Source organism: Drosophila gunungcola, unplaced genomic scaffold, assembly GCF_025200985.1.
Source record: "Drosophila gunungcola strain Sukarami unplaced genomic scaffold, Dgunungcola_SK_2 000077F, whole genome shotgun sequence".
NCBI classification, from domain to species: domain Eukaryota; kingdom Metazoa; phylum Arthropoda; class Insecta; order Diptera; family Drosophilidae; genus Drosophila; species Drosophila gunungcola.
In genome coordinates, this window is record NW_026453240.1 from 116,334 (window position 1) to 130,649 (window position 14,316).

Genomic DNA, 14,316 nt, shown 5'->3' on the forward strand with positions numbered 1-14,316 from the left:
TTTCTTAATACATTTACAGATAAGGTATTTAGACAAATAGCTATTTTTCAGTGAATAATATGTCGCCATTTGAAATTTATATATATAATATCAAAAGACCAGATTTTACAGAATGCAAAAACCAATTTCATATACATATATATATAAATATATATATATAAATAATACATATGTATGTGCTGCTTTATTAACTGAAACTGAACTCTCAAGCCCCTTGTCTCCCGAAACGCTGAACAATTTGGATTTTGCGGTCGCCCAGGTTGATTGTTCGTTAATTCGTTTGAATGCCTTGCAACCGCACTGCGCCTCTGTTCTCTATTGTTTCGATTTGGTTGTGGCAAACATCCCGTCGCCATTTTCCACAAACTAACCATCACGCCCACTTTTCCAGCCCTCTTTTCCGGAAAGGGGGTGAATTTATTGCACTTGAACTGCACAAGAAGTGATTTGTAATTGTTGGTTTTTTTTGTAGTTTTTCTATTGAGTCTCAAACGCAACACGAAAGCCTTTCAAATTTCATTTATTATTTAAAAAAAAGTATGAGTCCTAAATATATATTATATACATATTATTTTATATGTAAAAACTAAATTATTCTTAGCTACAGATTTTTCCTAAAACAAAATAAGACATATATATTCCAAAATAATGTAAAAAAATATATGTCACTTTAAAAGGCAATAATAATTATGTTTAATACTTCTAGTGATTCTATTTCATCTCTGAAACCTTTACTTGCAATTTCTTTTACTTGTTTTATCATAATCTTATACTTTCCCTTTTCAGCTTTTGGTCTGCCAAGAATAACCATAGCTTAAACGTTTCCGCATAATTTATTTAACCCAAAGTCAAAGTTTCCGAAGCCGCTGAATGAGAGAGAGAGAGATGGGGAGAGTGGTCAGAGGGAAAGACTGAAAGAGACGGCAAATTCAAATGGCAAGATTATTATTATTGTTATTATCCGCACATTGTTGATGCTTTTGTGAGTCGTTGACTTTGTCCAATTGAGCTCGATGAATTTCTTAATTGCGTTGATTATTGGTATTTATTATTAAAAATAATTCACAGTATTTGCCATTGTTGTTAATTTTATAATTATTCTTTGTTGTTATTGTTGTTGTTGTTGTTGGTCTCTGGTGGCCTTTGAGTGGGCCAAATACTTGTGCGTATGCCGGCAAAAACATGAGCAGCAACAACGTTTTTGACTACATGGAATTGCAATTAAAAGCCGACGCCCGCAAGGCATTTTATGCATGAAATAGTTTGGCACGGTGGGTAAAATACATACACAAAATTAATTTATTAAAGTTTAAATCGAAAGTTTTAGAAGTCTAAAACCGATGGTGCTTCAAAAAGTTTTATAATAATTTTGTACTATTTTTTTCTTCTTCTGGTTTTTTAACTTTTTTTTCGCTTGATAACATATTTGCTCCACAGTTCAACGAAAAATTTAAAGAGCTTAACGTTTATGAAACAATTAGGAATTCATGTAAATACCTACATTTCCTTTTCAGGCCTGTTTACATTGACTTAAAAGCGGAAACAGTTCATCATTAATAATTTAAAAAATGCTTATGATATATCAACAAATTTAATAATAAGCAGTAGAAATGTGAGATGTTTTATTATAAATATATAAGAGGTTTGTCTAAATCCATGTTTTATATGCATTATATGGCAAATTCAACTACAAATGTCTCTGAAGTTTGCAACTTTATAATTTCTTTAGCATTTATAATTACGCAAATAACGAGTAAAAAGAATTTTAAAAGACTTAATGGTATTACTGCCGACAAAATCTTACATTTTTCCCACTCTTTTTTGCACTCCGAAAATTTTAGCCACCCCGAAAACTTCCAATTTCCGAAACTAAGCAAATAGACGGAAGTAAAGTCAATGCAAACCAGACCTGCCAGCTCCCCTCTCGCTCTACACAGCTCAACCCATCTCTCTCACTCCACGGCACTGCCGTCTCTTTCACCATCTGCATGTGGTCGCCTTGGGTCATTGATACGTTAACGAAAAGCATGAGAAAATTGACAAATAGGCTACACTCAAATATTTGCACACTCAAAACCCCCACACACCAACACACACCCACACACACTGGTTTGCAAAACAAAAGGGGGAGAACTTGGGCGATAGAGATAGCAATATCAAACAGTGAACTTCATTCAACGCTTTTACCTTCTTATCTTTTCCAAAATTTGAATATTTACTTGGGATCCGAATTGGGTGCAGATTATTTCTACACATTTTGCAAATTAATTTGCACTGTATAAGCCGCAAAAACATTTCCACTCTTAATGCGTGCAATTAATTTAAGTACTACATTATTTAAAAAACAATAAATGTTGCGAATTCGGCGAAGCCACAAAAGAGAACAAAATTCCGAAAATGTTTTATGGCCGACGAAAAAGTTTAGTTATGGCAAATTAATTCGTTTCCGAATGGGTAAGTTCTATAGTTCACATGACTAAATCAGCGTGATTAATGGATTTAGCGAAAGCGCGCAAATTAAATTTGAAAGAGAGATTTTTTTAATGGCAATTTACCTAACTTTTCGCCGCAGATCATTAAGATCCTAATGGTTTTTAAAAGTTTTACAGATAGTTTTTAAAAGAGTAAGTTATTTGACAGGGGAATAGTCAATTGAATTTAGCTTAAGGATTTACAAATACAAAAGAATTATGACAAACGAGTGAAAAATTAAAGAATATTACACCCAAAAAAAACAGTATTTAAGTACAAGTACAAGTACATTAAAGTTTAATACATAGAGCTAAGAATTTAAAACTAAGGTTTTACTCTTGTAATTAAGACATTTTTCCCAATAGTTTAAATTAAATGTTATAATATTTTATTTTCTATGACAATATTTAATTTTATTTTTTGTCTGCAACTGCATATTTATTTTGCCTGAAATTATTAGCTTAATCTTGCCATTGTTACTTACTCAAACGTTTTATTAGAAAAGCCAGGCTAATAGAGTGTTCTCCGTCTCTCTCTCTCTCTCTCTCTCTCTCTCTCTCTCTCTCTCTCTCTCTCTCTCTCTCTCTCTCCCTCTCTCTCTCTCTCTCTCTCTGTATCTGGCCATCTCTTTCTGCAGTCTGACACTGGGACAGCTTTGATTTTAATTGCATTTCCATTTTGCCCCTGAATCAATCGCCACTGACATTCGACTTCGATACTCGATACTCGATACTTGACATTCGTAATTCAATTGTCCAATTGTCCGCTCCCGCCCTCCCCCTTCCCCTTTTCCCCATAACAGGGGGGATAGAAAGAGATGGGGAGTTTGTCGAAAATGTTGATTCAATTATTCAAGGTGACGACGCATCTCAAATAATTTAGTTTCGCTTTTATCATTCGCTTTCGAGTTCCCTTTTATTTTATGCCATTTTACAATTTGATTACGCCAGGCGTCCCCGACCCCGCCCATTCCGCCCACTCCGCCCACCGCCCATGGCAACATTGTCAACTTTGATTGACACCCAACTTCGACTGACAATTGACCGTCAACAATAAATTGTTGCATGCAAATTGTTGTCAAATCAACAAAATCGGCATGAAAATGGCACAGACAAATGGTACAGAAATTAACATTTTTTTAAAAACAAGAAAATTAAGTAAAAGCGGGAAAAAAAATAATTTGGATGGAAATTTCCCACTTATTATTCACTTGCCTATTGATTATAATAGCTTCGAAAACAATAAAATAATATTTCCATTTTTTGCGGTGGCAGAAGATCAGATAAAAATGTGCATATTTTTATATGGAAAAAATTCATCGCTTTTGTTCCATATACAAAAAAAAAAGGTACTCAAATTTGTTGTTCTTCTTTAAATAAATTGATTTAATTTTAAACATTTTTTTTGGAAATATTATAATAAAATTTTTTTCTTAAGCTATATAAAAACTTGACTCATCCGCCCATTGCCTCACAGCCAAATGTTCCACATCGCACTAGTTAAGTGTAGCAAATTGTGAATTAATATACTTTGATTAGAATGTTTGTGGACAAATAGCCAAACAAAGCCGAAACACACTGAGATTTCGGGGACCATAAATAGAGCAAAACAACGACAATGGCAACGACAACGACAACAACAACAACCGGGTCGACCAACAACAAAAAGGCAACAAATAGCAACGATAATGTCAATTATTATTAACACGAAAAGCGCACGCACTCGATCCACAACCGCCACGCCCCCCATTTTCCCACCGCACCGCGCCGCCTTTTTTGGCCATGCATGAGCAATTTTCGTGGTCAATGGCGTCGAACAACCCAAATCCCCCTCCCACTTCCTCTTTTGACCACAGGCACGGATGACAACTACAGTGAAGATCGGCTGTGCTAGACAAATTTATGCCATTTCTATGCACCATCTTTGCATTATTTCAAAGAGAGAACACAAAAAAATTTGTGGTTTACTAACTTCTACAACATATTGCGTATACGCCCAGATGTTCATTGTTTTTTGGTATGCAAAGGAAAATTGTAAAACATTACAACTTTGTCTTATTTTAAGGCACATTCTTAACCTCGCTTCAAATAACGGAAAATAAATTATATTAATTTTTTAATGACAACAGATTGAATTGCACAAGAAATTGCGTATACGCCCAGATGTACCTATTGTTCGAACAACATATGATGTGGTTTTCAAATGTTTAATGTTAAAAAATTATAAAACATAGCAATTTTGTCTGCTTTACTTTAGATAAAGAAACAAAATTAATAATTGCCTATATGTACCAAAAGCTTGCACAATAAATAACAAATATATTTGTTTTATTAAAGTAAAAGTAATAACAAATTAAAATTGTTAGACGTTACAGCTTAGCATTTTTTACTGTAGGTTGTGAGGTGGTTACGCTAGAGATACAATCGGCTACAGTTGGTGACCGGCACCAGGCAACAACTAAACAACTTGGCAGCAACAACAACAACTGGCCGCAAATCAAAAAATTTGTAAAATTCTCTTTTTGGGCTTTTCATTCACCCCCAACAACACCCAGTTTAATTTTGTATTTTGTGCTGTTTAAATAGCCGAAAATTGCCAACATTTAAATGCAGCCAAGTGCCACGCCCTTAATTAGGCGGCTTATATAATTTTCGAAAAACAAGAGGGCTGAAACCCCCACAAAACTAGTTCGTTAGTTCGACTGACTTCTGGCTAATTAATAGGCGCGTGTTGCCAACAATATGCGAAATCTACGTGGCCAACATGGTTTTTAACAAACTGTCCAAAAAACCCAAAACTTTGTCAAAAAAAAAAACAAAAAAAAAAAAATAGCCCCGCCGAAAGTTTGTTCAAACTTTTTTTCGGAACCTAGATTTGACTTTTAGCTTAGCACAGGTAAATAGTTTAGCAAACCTAAAAAACAAACTAGACTATTGTTGCATGAATTTTAAATTATTGGGGTATGAAAAATTTCTCAACTAAATGAGTATTAAATTAGTACCATGAAAATATTAAAACAAAACTTAGGTGGTAAGAGAAATAAGGTCTTAGACTACAGAAACTAACTAGAAAAGAAGCTAAAAGGTAAAGAGTTAAGATTATTTAGTATTAAATTTATACTTATACTATCTAAAACTAAACTTTTAATATTTTTTTTTGGTTGCAGGATAGACAAATACCCTAAAATTAAGGTTTATCTGTATAATTATAGAAATAATTTATAATTTTTTTAGTACTAAATTGTTTACGTATTAAGCCTATTTTCAAATAGCTCCGCCAACGAAGCTGTCAACAGTGAGTGTATGTGCTTTTGATAATTTATTAACCAGACAAATGGAAAAATAGAAAACATTTTAATTGAATGTAAGAGAAATAAATTGAATCCGCCTTAAACAAAACCCTCATCGCATCGAGGGCCTCAATCAAATTAAAGATTTATGATCCCCAGGCAACAAAAAGCACATCTAGGCAAGACAATGAATATCAATTAGGTGGCAAGAGGGGGGTTAAAGGGGAGGGTTAAAGCGGGTTGGGGGGCGAGTTGGACCCCAGCTTGATTAGATCAGCGGGCGGACAAAGGAAAAATGGAAAAGTAAAATGAATAAATATTTTCTGTTGCTTCTAATTGACGTAAATTAATAAGCAGCAAAGTCACTGAAAGTCACATTCACAGAGCCCTCGAAAAGGTCAGAGGTCTGATATCTTCGTCAATGTCAAGGAGCAAAAGGTTCCGTATATCAACACTCGAGGTCCAAAAAACGGCATTATCATTAAAAATGTAAGCACTCTCTCTCTTTTTAAATTTGATTTAAATTCCTTCGTTTTTTTTTTAGTATTTTTTAATTTGTTTCTTCTTTTGTTGGCCAGCATTTCATTTTTGTATTTTAATTTCTACTTATACTTTCTGTTCTGGCATTTCGTTTATTTTTATTTTTATTTTTTTTTTGCCTTCTGCGGGCAGCGGGAGTCATTAAGTCAGCTTTGTTCCGCCTCAATGCCGACCCCGCCCCCTATTTACCGCCTCCCCGCCCCCAAAAGTGGGAGGGGAACTAGAATAAAAACAAAAGCAAACAACAACAGTACAGGAGAAACAGAGGAAAAATTAAAAAAAAAACACAAAAAATGTGACAGCAATTAAAGAAGGAGTCTTCTTTTTGAGTTGAGAGTAAAAAAAACGAAATGGGGGACATTTTCAATTGCAAATGAGACAAAATCAGTAGGGGCTGCTCCAAAAAAGCACAGGAAAAAGGGAAAGGAAAATTAAGGAAAATGAAAGAAAATATTCGACAGAAAATTACCGCTGGAAATTTCCGTGAAAGTAGAAAAATGAGCGATTATAAATATTATTGTATTTAAATGTTGTTATTAAATGTTGTTATAAAACGTACAAATATTTTAATGTTTTTAACTGTATTTACCTATCCTATTTTTTGTATTTTCTTAACGTTATAAAAACGTAACGTAGAAAAAAACAGAAATTTTATACAAATACTGTTATTAAAATGTACAAATATTTTAATTTAACAAACTTTACGATGAATTTTGTAACATAACCAATAAAGCTAGAAGTCAATTATATTTACGTTTCTTATTTTTTTGTAGTTTTTTTTTTACATTATAAAAAAAATTATAAAAGAGGAATATTCAAATGCAATTATTGAAAAGTAAAAATAATTTAATTTGTCAAACTTAACGTAAATATAGATATTGTAATTAATACATTTCTATAAACTTAATTTGTATTATAGTAACTCATAAGAGTTTGGCTGTATTTTTATAAATATTATTAATTTATACACTGTTCATAATTCTTAAGAGCAATTACATACACATTACGTATGCAAACTTTTAAAATTTTTTATAATTCTTTGGCCAAACGGTGTCCAATAAAAATTGCATAATCGCGAAAAGATATTTTCGGTACTCTACATTATCATTTCATTAATCTCCGCTGCTCTATTTAGGCTGTACTTAAGCATTAAAAATGAAGCAAAAATGGAAAAACAAAAAAATGGAGTGAAAAATAAAACAGAAGGCGAAAAGAAGAGAAACTCATAATTGCACGCTAAACGCCATTTGAGTGGACATTTTGTGAAAAACAACTCCAGCAACAAAGTCAAAGGAAAGGGCTGTGGGCGGAGAAAAGGGGGTGGTAAAAGGGGGTGAAAAAGGGGTGGCAAAAGGTGGCAGCATGGAATCTTAATGAGTGGGTGGCAAATGGCGAGAGCAGTTGCACCAAACGTATACTAAAAACTGGGGAAAAACAGCTGGAATGGCATAAGGTAAATACTTCAAAATTAAATTACCCTGGAATCTTGGCTAATTATACTTTTTTTTTAACCCTTTTATGTAAACCTCAATACTAACTCTTATAACTCTAAAAAAAAACATTTACAAATGCAATTATTAAGTTGTGTGTGTACCTTTTAACTGAAGTATTAAATAAAATACTTTAATCATGCTTACTTTTCCTTTTTAGCAAACACTTGAATGTTGTTTCACGTATTTATGTTTCCATAGTAAATTAAAAAGTAATTACCTGTAAAGAGAGAAAACAATTCATCAATTAGTAAGCAATTTTGAAAATTTGTTATTTAAAACAATTTGGCTTACTCAAAATTCAGCTTTAATATTACAAAAAACATATTACCTATATACCAAGCACCTGGAATTAGCAAATTATTTCTGTTGTAAATTAACTTAAGCGATTTCACTGATAAAAATTAGAAGAGTAAAGATTATTATCTGACTATTGAATTAAAGATACTTAAGTATATTAAGCATTTAAATTAAATATTAAATCATAATATTATATTCAATGCATTTTAAATTGCATGATTTAATACATAACAAGATTTTAAATATTGTGAGAAATATTAGATATAAATATTTAAATTAAGTGTAAAATGTTTGGCTTTACTACGCTTTTTATCAGTGCTGTAAGCTTTGTTTATAGTAATATAATGTTATATTTAATTAGCTCAAGCATTCGCTGCTTTTGGTTGTAATAATCATTATACCCTCGTTATTCCTGGAAGGCCCAAAGCTAAGTGGGCGCCAGCTGCAATTAGGGGGCGTGGCATTGGCGAGGTGGTTGTGCGGGCGGTTTGTGTGATTAACGGCGAGGTCCGCGAGTTTTCTCGGAGAGGTAAGAGTACTGGCAAAGGCAAAGGCATAGGTAAAGGTGATGGTGCCTGCATCGGATGGAATGTGAAGCCAAGTTAATTTATAAACACTGAAGATACTTAAGGGACTACAGAGGAAGTCAACCAAACTGCCAACTGATGGCCAAGAGTTGAGCAGGAGCAAGTTGAAATCCCAGCCAGAAAGGATGAAGTTGCAAAAGTAGCGAGGAGAAATAAGTGGCAGATGAAGTGCAAGATGATATTCCGAAGTCACCTTGACTAAGGTGGCTATCAGTGTGTAATCAATCATTGAAGTGACTTCCCCGGAAAAATGGGGATTTCAATCTAGAGTCTCCTCTGGCAAGTAATTAAAAACTTTGAGCAATTTGTTCGGGGAGAAAAAAGCAAAGCAAAGCAAAAAAACAAACACTAGGCTTTAAGCTACATTGAATGCGATTTTTAATGGAGTTTTATAGAGTTGTCCTAATGGATTTCAACACCCAGAACAATTTATGCTGGCAATTTTTCCAAAAACTTCCCAAAGGGGGGCTTTGGCATTTGCAATTGGCCTTTTGCCTTTTGCATTTCGCATTTGGCAGTCAAATCTGTGATTGAGGAACTCTTGAGGCTGGGTTCTTCTGCTTCCCATAGAGAGTGATTATATACTGTGTTTATGCGGGAACCATTTCATGCAATCATTTCAAAAAATGGGAAAATATGTGTGTGCACACAATTTCATGTATTCGGCCAAAGTTGACTATGAATTTAGACCAAATGCGTGAAATGGTGAGGCGCAACCAACTTAACAACTTAACTTTTGACGGTCGTAACACAAATTTGTCAAGTTTGTCCTTGCTAAAAGAAATAGTGTGACCATGTTTTGACAACAAAAAGACCTTATTTGCTGATCTGGCAACTCTGATAAAATCATAGCGTGAATTCGTTTTGTGTCGCATTAACAAGTATTCAAGAGTTCATGATATTAACAGCATAAACACAGTAATAGCAGATAGTTGGTCAAGAGCTGTGGCCTATAGCATATGGCAATATGGCAAATATAGCCAGTTTTGCCACAAAGATTGAGTGTGTACGTTTGCCTTTTGGAATCTATGAATGAAGCCAAGCCGGCTAATGGTTATGGCCAGTCTTTAACGGAGCAACTGGTTCTGCTCGGCCAACATCATTATCAACTCTTGGCTTTGCTTACTTTTTTTGTCAGCCATTTGAATGTCATCTACACTGAAATTAACTAAATTAAATTGGTAGTTGCAGTCAAAAAATTATTTATCAAATACAAAGACTATATATAATTGTAGGTAAGCATTTTGGCAGTCCGTCTATTTATGGCCAAGTTACAACAAAAACACCTACACACCTATTTGTTTGCAGTGAAAAGACCTCGTTTAACTAAACTGCATTCAGTTTAAATGTGTCACATGGCGAGAAAGAGACCGAATGACTGGAGCTACTTGAAATTTGCATTGCAAAGTTGTTCCCTCTTTTTTCATTTCTTTTCTATTTTCTATTTTGTGTGTGTGTGTGTGTTTTTCAGGTTTGGCCGGAAGGTGCAAATGCCGCCATTTCGCGTTGCGTGTGTCGACTGAGTGTTGACTTTTATGGTCATTGACTTGTCCACTCCTGCTGACTGTGACACATAAATATTGCAGCCATGCTGCCGCCACGCCCACCTCCGTTCCGCCCCCCGAGTGAGCAGTATTTTACAGGAGCTAATCAAGCGATTGCTGGAAAAAAAAACACTAATTCAATAACACCAGTGCGAGTCCCTGTTTCACATTTTTAAGAACACTTTTAGAAAATAAAACCTTTCAGCAAAACTTTGCCAAGCTTTTGATATTCACAAAGTATTTTTAGACCAATAAAAAAGTAAAAAATGTAATCTTCTATGTTTTAACAATGTACAAGACTACCATAAAAAGAATACTTTTTATAGATTACGATAAAAGGATTTTAGCGATTTTTAAGCTCACCTTTTGCCAAACCTTACTACAATAAGTGCTAAAAAAATATGAAATCCCCTTAACGAAGTACAGTTGCTCTTTGATATACAAAAATAATTTTTTAAGCCCCGAAGACTGAGCTGCTGTGGTCTAAACCAAAATTTATAAATAAAAGACATGCACAGATGTTCTATTAAAAACACATTTGCTATCAAAACACAAGAGGGAAAAAAATATGAAAACCTCGAACTACAAATTTTCTTTGAATTTTAAAATAAGAGAAGATTAAATTAACTTACATACGTTATACATAAATACATGCGAAATTATAGTATTTAGACTCTTAAGCAATAAGTTTTACTTTCTATTGGTTAACCTATTTCGATAATATTCCTTAACAAAGGAACTTTTTCGAGTAGCCATCATTCGACACTCGTATGCAAATTTAAATTCTGTCCAGTTATTCACTGTTTTTTATCTTTATTTCATTTCACTCGGTTTAAATTTTTTTTTTGGCGACAGCACCACTAAGAGCATTAAAGGGGCGCAGGGGCGTGGCCGATCCGAAAGGAGATGCAAAAGCAACGTTAAATGTATAAATTCTCGCATTTATTTCATCGCATCGACGATGCAAATTCGTTTATGCAACCCGAGTTAAACAAAAAAAATAAAACAAAAAATAAAACATAAAAAAGGGAGGTTTGTCCGGAAGGTTGTCCGCCGAAAGGGAGTTGCAAAAAGTAATCATAAAAAATCACGGCCCAAATGGTTTTCCCCTCGACAAAAAAGAACACGGGTGTTGATGCCTATGGGTTTGAGTGCTTTTTGCGCTTTTCACCCAGAAAATTGTGCCATTCAATTAATTTTGCTGCTGTTTTTGGCATACAGTGCATCGCAGCAAAAATGAAAACTTTCAATAAGTTTTTCAAATATATATAACATATTTTTATGATATACAAATACTTGATGGCTCTAATTTTATTGTAAGAAATATATTTGACAATAATTGATTGTAGAATAGTATTTTTAATTATTAAATATATATTTAATAAAAATATAAAAGTTAAAAATGGCATTAAAAATGGCATCATTAAATTTTTATTTCTACCCAACTAATAGAGAGAAAAGCTGCACAGCGAACTCTTCATTAGGTGGACCAATAAAAAAAGGACAAAAAAACTAGTGTTTTTCGGCAAATTAAATTCGTTCCACTTTGGTGGAGAACCCAATTTAATGGTTGATTAAAAAATAATAATAAACAACGACGAAAGACAGCCCGGGTGTCCAGGGGGCTGAAAATCGATTTAATCCTTATTTCTGCCTGCCCCAAAGGCTTTGCCAAACTATTTGCTCAGCGCCCATCGACAATAAACGCAAAAAAAAAGTGTATCCACTGTATGGCAACATAAAAGGGAATATTTTCAAACTTAATAATGTTTGGGGATACAACGGAATATTCAATGACAAAGGGCCAGAGTGCTGGCTTAATCGAGTTGCTATTAATTAAATCGAAAGGTTGCCTAAACGTGGGTGGTATACTCCATATTTAAGGAATTAGTTTAGATATCATCTTTAATTTGCCCACTAAATTCTGATAAATTCTGATTTTAATGTGACATTTAAAACTCATCATTGTTATTTAGCCTTAATTTCGAAATTTCCGACATTACGACGATAAGTTTGCAATTGAAAAATGTCCGTCAAAACTCCAATCAAAACCTCATTATTGACTTTGATGGCGGTTTACAATCGTTAGCCTGTTATTATTGTTTAGGGAACTAGGGGAGCCCCCCTTTGACCCCCACTTTGCCCTTTTGGCACACACACCGTTTTTCTATCAACTTTGTTGGTTATATAAATTTGCATTGTTGTTGCTGTTGCCGCGCAGCAGTGTGTAATTAATTATTCAAAAACAATTAACTCTGCAAGCCGGCACACCCACACAGCCAAAAATATACACCAGCACATACACACACATACACACACACACACACACACACATACTAGCAAACATCGAGGACAGGCATTAGAAAGCACAGTTAGAATGCATAAAATATGCGGCGTTTGGATGTGTGTGTAAAGGTATGTAAAGGTATGCATGTTGCCATATTGTTTGCATATAGAGAGAGAGTCTATTCGCTGAAATAAACCCTCGCATTTCTCCCCATTTTCCGCCCCCCTTTTTTCACCACCGGAGAAAGTTTACCAAAAACTGCCGAAAATTAAATTACATTTCAATTAAAATAGTTTCAAGCAAAACACTTAAGTTATATTAAAATATGTTTACATTTCAGAACTAAACATATTTAGTCGACTTATAAAAAATTGTATAAATTGTAAAAAGGTTTAAATTGTTATTTATTGAATTAACATGTTCTAGGAATGGCGCCATATTTTAATTGATACAATTATCTACTTAATTATTTAAATAAAAACAAAGGACCCAAAGGTCAAGCTGTGTGAGCTAGATAATTAATTAAACAAGTCAAAAATTATTCGTCGATTTTTAATGTCTAATTTAATGCGAATAAAAATCGACGCAATATCCTAAAGGCTCAAGTCAAACCGGATTGTGTGATATCCAAAAACAATTAATTCCAAGCAGAACATTCAAGGCTTTCATCCCGAATGCCTCCTCTGTTTCACTGTTTGATAAGTAAACTTATTTATTTATTAAACATGTTTCGTTATTGTGTACATATTGGCTTTCGCTTTTGTGGTCGGTCGGAGATGGAAAACGTAATGCGATGCCAAGTATTAATTTATTATAACAACGTTTTGCGTTAAGGAGGGATTGCAAATTGAGTCGCTTCGTTTAAAACATACATACATACATATGTACATATGTACATATTATGAGAGGACCAACTTGGAGTCGAGGGCAATTTGCCTGTCAATCAGACGGGAATTACTACCAACAAATGCGGAAAAATGATTTCTAAATCAAGGAAAATACTTCTTGTTTCCAATTTAAATTGCATGGCCATGCGGTTGATGTCTGTTGCCAAAAACGTTATTAACCAAATGTTTCGGTTTTTTTTCCCCTTTGCTGCCATAATTGAAACGTTATCGATCCAAATGCAGTATTTATTTAAATTAAAATGCTGCAAACTGCAAAACTCAAAAGCATTTGCAGGTGTTCCCCGAAATGACAACCAAAAAAATAAACAAAAGAAACTAAACTGCTGCGCAAAAAAATTAAAAAGGGAAATTTTCCATTTAGATGCGCCACACATTCGTGAATGTGGAAAAAAAAAACCTGGCCAAAGCAAACCGAAAATATTTTTGTTAAGAATTTATGAGCCACACAAATTAAGTGAACTTTGTGCAGCATTTTGGAAAAATCCCACTTCCCACTCGCCTACAAAACAGAAACAAATAAACTAATAAATAGGTAACTTAATCTCTGGCCAAATTGAAAAGGGGAATTTAAAACGAGTTTTCATTTTACGGCGTCGGTTTCCCGGAATTTTCGTTATATTCACTTCGACTAGGGCTTAATTGGTTGGGATTTGAATGCTTTGCCATTAAAGCCTCAAATGAATCGTTGCAAATGCTGAGAAAATAAATCGAAATGCAATGAAGTGAATAAATTGCTGGCCAAACAAACTTAAATTGGCGATAGAAAACTTGAAATTGAAAAAAAGAAGCAAAATTAAACGAACGAGAATACGAAGCAATGAATACTTAACGGAATATGTACATACATACATACAAACATATGTATGTACATATAATCTTGATACGACATTTTTACAAAT

General features: G+C 33.8%; 1 protein-coding gene across 1 annotated transcript in view; it reads right to left on the reverse strand.

Moving 5' to 3' along the window:
- LOC128264737 (low-density lipoprotein receptor-related protein 2) overlaps positions 1-14,316 on the reverse strand; it is a 135,186-nt gene that overhangs the window by 111,802 nt on the left and 9,068 nt on the right.